This window comes from Elephas maximus, chromosome 7, assembly GCF_024166365.1.
Source record: "Elephas maximus indicus isolate mEleMax1 chromosome 7, mEleMax1 primary haplotype, whole genome shotgun sequence".
In the NCBI taxonomy this organism is placed as follows: domain Eukaryota; kingdom Metazoa; phylum Chordata; class Mammalia; order Proboscidea; family Elephantidae; genus Elephas; species Elephas maximus.
The window spans coordinates 114,550,333-114,563,472 of NC_064825.1; the positions used below are offsets into that span (position 1 = coordinate 114,550,333).

At 36.9% G+C, this 13,140-nt stretch overlaps 1 pseudogene; it reads right to left on the minus strand.

Moving 5' to 3' along the window:
- Positions 1 to 715: 715 nt before the first annotated feature.
- On the minus strand, positions 716 to 1,662 carry LOC126080451 (olfactory receptor 8J2-like; annotated as a pseudogene).
- Positions 1,663 to 13,140: the final 11,478 nt, after the last annotated feature.

Genomic DNA, 13,140 nt, shown 5'->3' on the forward strand with positions numbered 1-13,140 from the left:
CTAAAGTTAGCACTTGTCTATGATTTGGTTAGTGATTTCCCCTCCCCTCCCCAACTTTATGCTCCCTTGTAACCATCAAAGATTTTTTTTTTCTCCTATGTGTATACTTTTTCTTAACGTTTTATGATAGTGGCCTCATACAATATTTGTCTTTTTCTGATTGACTTATTTCACACAGCATAATGCCCTTCAGATTCATCCATGTTGTGAGATGAATTTCACAAATTCATCATTGATCTTTATCCTTGTGTACTATTCCATTGTGTGTACGTACCATTATTTTTTTATCCATTCCTCTGTTGATGGGCACTTAGGTTGTTTCCATCTTTTTGATACTGCGAATAATGCTGCAATAAACATATTTGTGCATATGTCTATTCGTGTGACAGCTAGGGTATATTACTGGAAGTAGGATTGCTGGATCATATGGTATTTTCATTTCTAGTGTTTTAAGTAGGTTACATTTTACTTATAATGTGTATTTATTTGCTTTCAAATTGTTGTCTATTACTTATATAAGTTTATTTTCATTGTATAATTGAAGAATTCTTCTCTCTAGGAAGACTCATATTTTGAATTGAGATAAAATGCATCAGTATTTTTTCCATTGAAATTCATACTTTTTTTAATTAACCATTTAGTGTCTCTTCACTTAACAGAAGATTAGTCAGTAGCAAATTAAGACTTTTAAAAGAAGGTAGTTGTAGTCATATATTTATGTTAGTTTGAGCGATTGGCGTGGGTTATTCAGGAATGTCTTCAGTGCATCCTTCACTTCCTTGTTACTTAGGCTGTAAATGAAGGGATTCAGCACTGGTATCACTAGAGTATAAACGACTGAGTCCATTTTATCAGTATCTAGTGAGTGGTTGGTCCTCGGTTGCAAATACATGAAAAGGAGAGTCCCATAGAACACAGTGACTGCCATCGAGTGAGAAGCACAGATGGAAAAAGCTTTTCTTCTCCCCTCTAAGGACTGTATCCTCAAAATGGTGAGAACGATGTTGAAGTAGGATATTAAAACAATGATCATGGAAAGAAACAAATTGGTTGCTGAAGAGATAAACACTACTGTTTCTGGAATGTAGTATCAGAACAGGACAATGCTAGCAAAGGGACGTTATCGCAGTAAAAATGGTTGATTGCATTGGAAGAACAGTATGACACAGAGAACACACAGGAAGAGACAGTCACAGCTGTGGTCAGACTGTAGAGGTATGTGAGGGATACTAGCAGAAGGCAAATCTGCCGAAATACCACCACCATGTTGAGCAGGGGATTGCAAATGGCCACATAGCGGTCATAGGCCATGGCAGCCAGCATGAAAATTTCAGCCACTACGAAAACTAAGAATCCCCCAAGTTGAGCTGCATAGCAATAGTAGGAGATAGTTTTCTTCTTAACCAAGAAGCTGACCAGCATTTTAGGTGCAATGACAGTAGAATTGCCAAGACTGATGATAGCCAAGTGTTGGAGGAAAAAGTACATGGGGGTTTGAAGTCGAGAGTCCACACTGGTCAGGGGGATGATGCCCAGGTTCCCTGTAACTGTCAGCCCATAGATCACCAGGAAGCCAAAGAAAAGGGGGACCTGGAGCTCAGGATGATCTGAGACTCCCATGAGAATGAACTCAGCCACCTGGGTGAGATTCCCTGTAGCCATTAATTGTGTTGCTTTCACCTCTAAAATGGAACGAGATTAACAGATGATAAAATTAATTTCACTTTTAGAGGGTTATTCCTCGTAAAATTTTTATTGAAAACCAGTTTACTTTTCTTTACAAAACACTAAAGAGTTTCAGTTCTTGATTGCTATTCTTTCCATCTTTTTACGAATTTCAGAAATGCAAACTCATCAGAGAAAAACTGGTTGTTCTTAGAGTAGTTTTTCTAAACTATTTGTTCAGTGTTAAATATAGTTTAAATATTGAATTATATACACATATGTCATATATGTCATATATATCATATGCTGATGTTAGGTGCCTTCCAGTTTGTTCTGATTCATAGAGACCCTACTTACAACAGAAGGAAACAACTGCCCAGGCCTGTGCCATTTTCACAGTCTTTACTACATTTGACCAATAGTTGCAATCACTGTGTAAATCCATCTCATTGAGGGACTTACTCTTTTATGCTGACCCCCAAGTATGATGCTGGGGACTGGTCCCTCCTCAGAACTGATCCAAAGTATGTAAGAGGAAGTCTCACCATCCTCCTTTCTAAGGAGAATTCTGACTGTACTTCTCCCATGACTGATTTCTTTGTTCTTCTGACAGATCACGGTATATTCAGTATTCTTTGCCAACATCAAGATTCAAAGACACCGATTCTTTTTAGTACTTCCTTATTCATTGTCCAGCTCTCATGTACATATGAGAATATTGAAAGATACAATGTCTTGGGTCAAGCACACCTTAGTCCTAAAGTGACGTATATATTTTTTAACCCTTTAAAGAGATCTTTTGCCGCAGATTTGCCCACTGCAATGTCTGTGGTTTGATGTCATGAATGCTACTACCATGAGCATTGATTGTGGATCCAACATCAATATTTTCTCCGTTTATCACGATGTTATTTATTGCTTCATTTGTGAGGATTTCTGTTCTGTTTATGTGAGGTGTAATCCATGATGAAGACTATATTCTTTGATCTTTATCAGTATGTGCTTCAAGTCTTCATTCTTTCAAGAAGCAAGGTTTTGTCATCTGTGTATCGCATGTTGTTAATGAGTCTTCCTCCAGCCGTGATGCTGCACTCTTCATATAGTCCAGCTTCTTGGCTTATTTGCTCAGCATACAGATCGAATACATATTGTGAAAGGATGCAACACTGATGTGTGCATTTCCTTTAAACTATACATTCTCTTGTTCTTTTCTAATGACTGCCTCTCGGTCTATGTGCAGGTTTCTCATGAGCACAATTCAGTGTACCGGAATAACCATCTTTGCAATAGTATCCAAAATTTGTTATGAACAAAACAGACGAATGCCTTTGCATAGTCAATAAAATACAGGTAAACGTCATTCTAGTAGTCTCTACTTTTAGCCAAGATCCATCTAACATCAGCAATGATATCCCTCGTCCCACTTCCTCTTCTGAATTTGGCTTGAACTTCTGGCAGTTCCCAGTCAGTGTACTGCTTCAACTGCTTTTTAAGTATCTTCAGCAAAAATTGCTTATGTGTAATATTAATATTATTCATCAATTTCTGCATTCTGTTGGATCACCTTTCTTTGGAATGAGCAGAAACATGGATCTTTTCCAGTGAGTTGGCCAGGTAGCTACCTTCGAAACTTCTTGGCATGGATGAGTGAGCATCTTCAGTGCTGCGTCTGTTTGTTGAAACATCTCAGCTGGTTTTCTGTCAATTCCTGGAGCCTTGTTTTTTTGCCAAAGCCTTCAGTGCAGGTAAGACTTCATCCTTTAATACCATTAGTTCTTGATCAAATGCTACCTTCTGAAATGGTTGAACATTGACCAATTATTTTTGGTGCAGTGACTCTATGTATTCCTTCTATTTTATTTTTATGCTTTCTTTGTTGTTCAATATTTCAACCACAAAACCTTTCAATATTGCAAGTTAAGGCTTGGTTTCCCCCCCGCCTCCTTCATTACCTTCAGCTTGAGAATTGCTGAGTGAGTTTTTCCCTTTCGGCTTTCCAACTCCATCTTTTTTTCAAATTTCCTTGTAACACTTTACTTTGTCTTCTTGAGCCACCTTTTGAAATCTGTTCAGCTTTTTTACTTATTTCTTCCTTTTATGTGGGCTATTCTATTTTCCAGAGTAAGCTTTAGAGTCTATTCTGGTATTCATTTTTGTCTTTCCTTTCTTTCCTGTCTTTTTTAATGATCTTTTGCTTTCTTCATGAATGATGTCCTGGATGTCATTCCACAAATAGTCTGGTCTTCAATCATGAGTGCTCAATGCGTCAGATCTGTTCTTGAGATGGTCTCTGAATTCACGTGAGATATACTCAAGGTTTTACTTTGGTTTTTGTGGACTTGTTTTAATTTTCTTTATCTTCAACTTGAACTTGTGTATGAGCAAATTATGGTCTCTTACACTGTTGCCTCTATCCTTTTTCGGGCTAATGACACAGAGCATCTCCATCATCTCTTTCCACAGGTATAATCATTTTGATTCCTGTATATTCCATCCAAATACCAGCCACCAACAGGCCAAATATGAATCAACTGAAGATTTTTACCAATTTCTGGAGCCTGAAATTGATCAAATATGCAGTCAACATGCACTGATAATTACTGGTGTTTGGAATGTAAAATGTGGAAACAAAGAAGAAGGAACAGTAGTTGGAAAGTATTCATAATTCATAATACATATGTATGCATATTTTCCAATGATATTAGATGAGATGTATATATTTTCTCCCTCTGTTTTTGTAATGATAAAAAAGAACTGCCTTTGAGGAGTTGTAGCTGGTGAGCCAGAGTGATCTCCAGCTATCTTTCTGCTTAACTGCCACATGCCTCCCCTCCAGCCCGTACCTTGTTATCATGTGTGGATATTTTAGGTATTTCAGTGCGTAGTGGAAAACATTTCCAGGACTGTGGCTTTTTCCTTAACAATTTTTTACCACGTCACTCTGCTTCAGCTATGTACAAATAGACCTGCATCTCAATACGTTTCCTTCTATAGTTGCAGGAAGACTGCATCTTTCTTTCTTAATCACATTTTCTTTCTTCTGCCAAATACACCCGAACCATCACTGAGATTTCCTTCCCAGACAACTCTCTATTTTTTTTTTTTTTTTGGCAGACCTTCCTTCCTTTCCAGTTTCCCCCCTTTTCCTTAAATCGTTTGAAGCCTGTTTTGTTGGTGGTGCTGTAGTTAATTTTTATTACTTTCATTTTTGATTTGTTAACCTCAATCATTTTACTCTGCTTCTATAGAAAAATGAGCGTGATAGAATATGTTTTATTGGGGGGTCCATTATGGACGTCTTTTTGCTTTTGTTAGTTGCCATATAGCAGACTCGGTCTCATGGGGACCCCACACATGCAGAGGAGAACTGCTCCATAGTGATTTTAAGTCCGTTTTTCTGATTGTCAGTCGTGTCTCCTCTGAGTGGGTTCAAACCGCCAGACTTTTTGCTAGCATTCCAGTGCTTACCCTTTTGCGCCACCCAGGAACTCCCATTATGTGCCTAGAAGTATGCTAAATATTTTGAAATAATTATCTCATGTTCAGCATTAGAGTTTTGGGAGATGGATGTAAGTATTTCCATGTCCGATGAGATAACTGAGGCCCAGTGAAGTTAACTTACTCAAAGTCTGCGTAGAATATTGATTGGACACGGACTAAACTTATGGTTTGATTTTTTTTTCTTTTTAATTTGTGTTGTTTAGTTTGCTGTTCTTGTTCTTGTTGTTGTTTTAGTCCACCAAATAAGAGCTCTGTGCAGTTTATCAAATATTTATATTGTTGTATAAACCCCTTACCATCCAGTCAATTCTGACTCATAGAGACCCTATAGGAGAGAGTAGAACTGCCCAGTAGGGTTTCCAAGGAGCAGCTGCTAGATTTGAACTGACAACATTTTGGATAGCAGCCAAACTCTTAACTGCTACGCCACCAGGATTTCTGTTCTTGTACAGTGCAATTTAAATTAATAATGCACAAATATAGTTTAGGGAGCACAAAGCCTGGCACTTAATGATTTGAAATAGATGTTATGTGTAGTTTTTATTGTTATTATTGTTATTGTTAGATTGCTTTGAGTAATTTTATTCTTTTTTTGTTTCTTTTTTTTTTGATTTCAACATCAGGGTCACAATCTAAATGATTGAAGGGTCTTATAGCCAAAAAAGAAATAGCATTTGAAGTATACTTTTCTGTATGTAAATTAGGTGTTTGTGGTGGTGTAGTGGGTAAGTGCTCCACTGCTAAGTGAAAGGTTGGCAGTTCAAAGCCGTCAACCAGTCTGTAGGAGAAACATGTGGCAGTTCGCTTCTGTAAAGACATAGCCTTAGGAACCCTATGAGGCTGTTCCACTCTGTCCTATAAGGTCACTAGTAGTTGGAATCAACTTGATGGCAAAGAGTTTGTTTTTTTGGTTTTGGTGTCTGCAAAATACTGGACCACCTAATATTTAACTATATCTTTAACAGAACAAATCATGTTTTTCCACAAACATGGCTCTTCCCCCTCCCCAATTTTTTTTTCTTTTGAAGGCACTTTATTCCCTACATCAAATGTTCCAGACAAGTTGATCCCATTGTGTTGCACCAACTAGCCCATATCTTTTGTGCCGTACCATGAAATCAAAATGACAAGTTTTATAACAAGGTAAGCTCACCCTGGAAAATCTCATAGCAACACTCCCTTTGATGAAAATATTTCCTGCCTGGTTTCTACACTCCATGTTCCTCAGTGCACCATTTACCAGGTATTTGTGCGATTAGCTGTGTGGAGGGAGAATATTCATATGTATCTAGTGTGTTTGGTTTTTGTTAGTTCCCTTCTCTTTTAATATACAAATGAGGGAAACATTAGAGTTGCTCTATTTCAGTGAGTATATGTCAGAAAAATTGCTTCTGTAGAACAGCCCCCATTTTCTCCTGTTCCCCCCACCCCAGCACCTTGTCTGATTTAGCATTCATCCCAGAAAAGACTTATGTTAATGTACTAATGATGATTTTAATTTTCAACTTATTTTTTGAACAGAAATATTTTATAGACCTACTCACATAATAGCTTGTCAGTAAATACACTTTTGAGAAAATACACCTAATGTTAATGGTTTTAATGTCCCTTCTCACTGTCAAAAGTGTCATAATTTGGATAAGAAATGATGATGTCAGCTAATTCTCAAAGAGCTTCTGAGTTGATTTCAAGAGTATATCCCCATTTAACTTATTTGGAGGTGTAGCGTGTTAGGGGCAAAAATTGCTTCTCAATATGGGCTCTCAGTGGCCACCAGCTACCTGGGGACTGACTGTTGGCATCAGGGATTTTTTCATCCTAGGGTTTATCATCCTGGGCAATGCAAAAATCAGGAAGGGGGAAAAAAAACCTTCAATTTTATTTCTTTAAGAGATTTTGAAGCTCTTTCTTGGAAACGTACAACCTTGTATTTCAGGAACACTTGAGAAGTTTCCTATCAGGTATAGACTGAAAACCTAACCAAACCCAGTGCTGTTCAGTTGATTCGACTCATAGTGAGTGACCGTATAGGACTGAGCATAACTGCCCCATCAGGTTCCCAAGGCTGTAATCTTTATGGAAGCAGACCGCCAAGTCTTTCTTCTGCGGAGCAGGTGGTTGGTTCGAACTGCCCACGCTTTGGTTAGCAGCCGAGCACTTAACTACTGTGTCACCAAGGTTCCTTATCTGGTATAGTGTGCCCTCTAAAACATCCATCAATTCTGCTATTTCTAAGGCAGAAAATATTTCCCTTCATGTCAAGGTGATATATACTCCCTGGAATGACCATTCATTTTCTGTATTGCTCTGGAGCTTGGATTCCCAGATTTTCAATATGTATATAATGTCTAAAAACTTTGTCATATTTTTATATGCACAGTATTACCATGTACCTATTTTTCTTTAATTTCATTAATTTGAACTACTTTTATATGAACAATATATTTTAATACAGTGTTTCACTATAACTTTAAGTAAAATTTCTACTTCCCATCTGTGTAAAATTTATAAATATGTGTATGCTTAAACCTTTATATATGCAAACACACATGTATGTGTGAGTCCATATGTATACATATGTTTATGTATATATACACATATTTTTAATTTCAAAAAGTTATTGCTGTGTTATCAAATATCATCATATTCGCTTCTTTAGACCATGAGTAAGAATCAAGTCTATGCCTTTTGCTATGCCATATCATCCCATCTTCCTGGCTTTCATAAACAATGGAAGAAATTAGGGCACAAAATTACTTCTGTTCTTTGTATACATAACTGCTCATAATGTAACACGTGCCGGGTAAGGTATAATTAGTCAAGGATTTAAAAAATGCTCAAAAACATTTTCAACATTGACATCTGCATAGAGAAATTTTGTAACTCTCATTTCGTCATTAATCTCATTGCTAAAAGATGAGGTTTAGTATCTTTCCATTTTTGTGCTCCAAATGCTATAGGAACCTGTCACAACTCATTACAGCTGATGTTTTTGCAGTAACTCTACCTGGATTAAGACTATCTGGTAAATACCTGCTTCCCTAAAAATATCAGATTCAACATATGTAAAAAGCAATATGCTCAATTCTTCTCCAATCTTTTAGATAATCAAAGCTGGTCACTGATTTTACTTCTTTTTTTTTTTTTTTTACACAACTTCTTTAACAATGCTCAGTCTCATTTATCAGTAGGTATGTCTGATTACTATTTAAGGCATTACATAACTGCCACTTTCACTTAGCAAGCAGTGGGCAGAGAGTGTAGTCACTTAGAAAAGAGGACAGAGAAGGAATCATTTCAGGTCTGCGTTTGATTTGAATGGATAGAGCTTTCAGGATACTTAGTTATTACAACTAGACCTAGTAATAGGTAAACATTTGGTTTAACTTACCTGTGCAGAGAGATCTGCTGAGATCCACGCCTAAGTTTACTCCATGAAGCATGCTGGAGAATTTTACAAAGGTCTGAAGTCCCTGTAGACCTTCTCACTAAAATATGTTTGTTTCTAGGTCCCAATCCCTGAACATGAGGACTAGAATTCCCAGATGAAGGTCTGATTCCCCAGGGAAAGAAAAGACAAATTGAAGGCTCATTAGGCAAGGCTCCTCTCAAAATTTCACCCAGTGAAAATGTGGAGATAGCTTAGGGAATTGTTGAAATGATGACATTGAATGACAAACACATACAATAATTCCACCTTTTTTTTTTTTTTTAATGTACCCTTATATTCTTGGGGCAGTACTCTTGGCCGCCGGCTGAAGAAAATTCAACAGTTGGAAAGCACAGGATTCTGGCTCCAGTGAACAAATTTAATGTGAATATTAGGGATAGAACTTAACACAAAGCCTCCCTTCTAGTGTCAAGAACAAGCCCTGGTGCATTTATTGTGAAAACCAGATGATATTTGCCAAATTCAAAATGTGAAATTTGTAGAGACTATCAATTTTATTAAAGTTATCAATGTATAAATCATATCTAGTATCACTTCTAGTTTTTTTATTCAATTTATTTGAGTGAAAAATATATTTTCATATCAGCCTGCAATCTTCTTTCAAATAATGTATAGTTATTACTGTTAAATATAAATAAAAATTTTTCTTATTCCCTCTGGGGCATTTTCTAGTCCATAAGCTTTGTAACAGAAAGGGGCATGTCTGGATAGTTTACATTTCTATTACTAGTTTCTAAAATAATACTCAGGAAAGAGAAGGTGTCCAGAAATTATTTGGTAACTAACTCACTGACCAATGGAATGAATGAATGAATGAAATACCCATTCTGCACCATGAAATTAAATATCAGAAGAAGTCTGTCTTGGAAGAAATACAGCCAGAGTGCTTCTTGGAAGCAAGGATGTTGAGACGTTGTCTCATGTACTTTCCACATATTATCACCAGTGACCTTCCCCTAGTGAAGGACATGATGCTTGCTAAAGTAGAAGGTCAGCAAAAAAGAAGAAGACCCTCAACAAGACAGAATGACACGGTGGCTGGAACAATGAACTTAAACATAACAACTATTGTGAGGATGGCACAGGGCCACATGTACGACAGAACCTTCTGTTGTACACGTGGTTGCTGTGAGTCAGAACTGACTCAATTGCACCTAACAACCCAAACAACAAATTGCCCAATTCTCAAATATATGGAAAAAAAAAATTATACTCTGAGATTTGCATTGTGCCCATGTCATTATAACTGACTCTTAAGGGAGTTATGAGAAAGTCTCTTATCCACCTGTTCCCATCCTCCAAATATAGCTTTCTCAATTCACTTTCAACATGAGAAATTTATGACATGGAGAACTGCTCAGGATGAAAACTCCCCTCAGTGAATGAGAGGAGAAAAGAAACCCCCAAACCTGGATATACAGGGTGTTGGAAGATCAACAATACTGAAAGTTGAATGCATATATCTGATTTATAGTTCTTCCAAGGATTGACAATCCCTGGGCTTTTAATTGTGCTGATTTAAAACTCAGCCTTAATTAAAAATATATTTGGAGATGCTTCTAAGCCTTAGCCTCACTGCCTTATGAATAAGAACCTGGAACTGTCATACAAAGATAGACAGTAGGTGCCAGGCATGCTATTACTGCAGCAAGATGAGTATATCAAGTCAAGATGTCTAATATTTTATTTTGGCTTTGCCATCAACTTTCAATGGCAAATGTTACCACAGAGAAAAATGTGTACTTCCTCACCCCCATCACCTTGGCTACCTCTGACTGTAGCCCTTGTAGATATTTTCTGGCTTGCTGGCAGTTTTCCACGTCAAGTGTTTTACTCCTTTGCCTGTGGGGCTTTTGTCAGTGCCTTGGGAGCTTGCTCAGACCATATGAAAGGCAATGTGGAAGTTCCCAGCATTTCATATGTCGATGAGCAATTCTCAACTAATAAGTTACAAGAATCAGTGAATAAATACCCCAAATCCCTGGCTTTCCTGTCTTAGGACAATTCCAAGAAAGGTTTTGCAGGACATCACAAAATATCTCAAGCAATTGACACAGTTGCTTACAACAGCAATCTGCTCTTTACACCATTAGATTTTCTCCCTTCTCTGTCTCTTATTCTCCATTTCCTCATTTATGATTCCTGGAATCTCCTGCCAAATAAACATATAATCTAGTCTTAAGCCCAGGGTCTGCTTATGGGAGCATTTAAACCCTGACAATCTCAGTCTCTTGTGTAATATTTTTGGATACAACCACAAATGAAATATTCTCATCACAAAGGAAATTGTGTAAATGCATGAAAACAGGGTATGATGATACTATTGCATTGTTGAATAACAGGAATCCCTATCATAAAACTATTACTATTTGAGACATGAACACTCACTCAGCATCATTATCCTCAACTTGACCAATGGAGTCTTGGTCTAAACAACATTCTAGGCGAAGCTTTCAAACAATGCTTATCCGCCCCCAGAATATTCAATTTTTGGAAGCAAGATGGTTAGACTTTGTCTCACATACTTTGGACATATTATCAGACCAGATCAGTCCCTGGAGAAGGACATCATGTTTGGTAAAGTATAGGGTCAACGAAAGAGAGGAAGAAGCTCAAGGAGATGCACTGACACAGTGACTGCAATGATGGGCTTAAGCACAGCAAGGATTGTGCGGATGGTACAGGACCGGGCAGTGTTTCTTTCTGTTCTACATAGAGTCTCTATGAGTGGGGACCAATTTGATGGCAACTAACACACGTACACAGAAAATTCCAGAATCAATATGGAAATCATAACAAATAGAAATGAAGTTTTTTGCTTTCCTCAAAGAACATAATAATGGTGGTAAAAACACATGATAACATAGTTAAGACGTTATTAGTAGATACGGTATAGTATCTTGAGTCGGACTTTGCTGACTATACTCATGAATATAATCTAAATTGAAACCAAGGGTCAAGAATAATGACTGGAGCTCATTGATAAACACGCAGACCAGTGCCATCTACTCACCTAAGGTGAGAAATAAGTTCTTGTTCCCCCAAGTGCTTCCTAATCTTACTGTAACCATAAGAAGAATTTAGAATTGACTCTTCGGCACTGTTTTTTTTTTTTTTTATTCTCCCCTTGAGATACTCCCCATGGAGCTTGAACATAAATTTTCATTAATTCTAAAGTATTTGAGAACAGGGAGCAATACCATCGGGTGTTTGTTAATTATCCAGGATACATTTGATTTCCCTATTGAGGAAACCTTTGATGTGCAATTCCCCAGCTTTCATTGTAATTTTTTTATTGCCTACACTCAAAAACCTGGATTGAGGTACACTATTTGTTGAGTATATGCTTCAATTTTCCATAAATTACTGTAATATTCAGAATTTTCTACAGCAGCTTAATCCGTTTTATATCTGATGATGAAAGCAGAACTCTTTAAACATGTCTTATAATGTTTTTTTAAAGATGCAGAAGGAATTCAAATTATGAATATGTATGGCTAAAGTTACAAATTGATTTACTTATGTAAGCCTCACAATTCCTGGTTTTGAATTATGTCTGACTTTCCTGAAAATGTCATGGCTTTATTCCCAGACCCTGTCTTTACCTCATATGTCTTACCCACTATGCCTCACTCCACCACATCTTAGTAGCATTGTACATGTATAGATATGACTCCTACGAGTTTTAATTTTTTTTTTTGCTATAGGTTTCCAGAGAATTGTTACCTTTTAAGAGATGACATTTTTGATCTAATAATATTTTCACCCAAAACACACTAAATAAAATGTGCTAGGAAGTTGTGTTTAATGTTATGCTTTATTGCAAAGATAACAAAGTCTACACAATAGTTTTTAGTATGAGAATATCCTATGGAAAACTTTGAATTTTGTCATGATTCGCTGAACATCAATTTTTGCTTTGCGTACTGGTGTTGAGAGAGAGGAGGAAAAAGGTAGAATGCTTTTATGTTTATTTCAGTCTGCTGTGGCACATGTGGCCTTTCAAAGCACCCTAGGCTTAATGCCTGTTTACTTCTCTGGGTTATAAATTTATTTTAAGAGCAAGACAACAATGGAGGAACAAAAAATGTGATAGATGGAGAAAATGGTGCCAAAGTTATATGAATGGAGAATATGGTATTAAAAAAAAAAAGTAAACTTATAATAAAATGTCTAGCCCTTGGACAAAAGGTGGGTGTACCAAGGAGAATGATCAGGCTTTCTATCATCTCATCTCGCAAGCAATGGTTCTTATATATCTCCACCACCCTTTATCAGGCTTTCTCTTTCTTGTTTAGAGACTATGATGTTGTTGTTAATTGACGTCAAGTCAATTCTAACTCTTGACATCCCCATGTGTACATAGTAGAACTTTTTCATGTGGTTTTAATGGCTGTAATCTTAAGGGAAAAAAATCAGCAGGCATTTTCTTCCTTGGTACCACAGGGAGTTCAATATACAAAGCTTTAGGTTAGGGCAAATATTTTGTACCACCTAGATATCTTATTTAGACAGAATAAGAA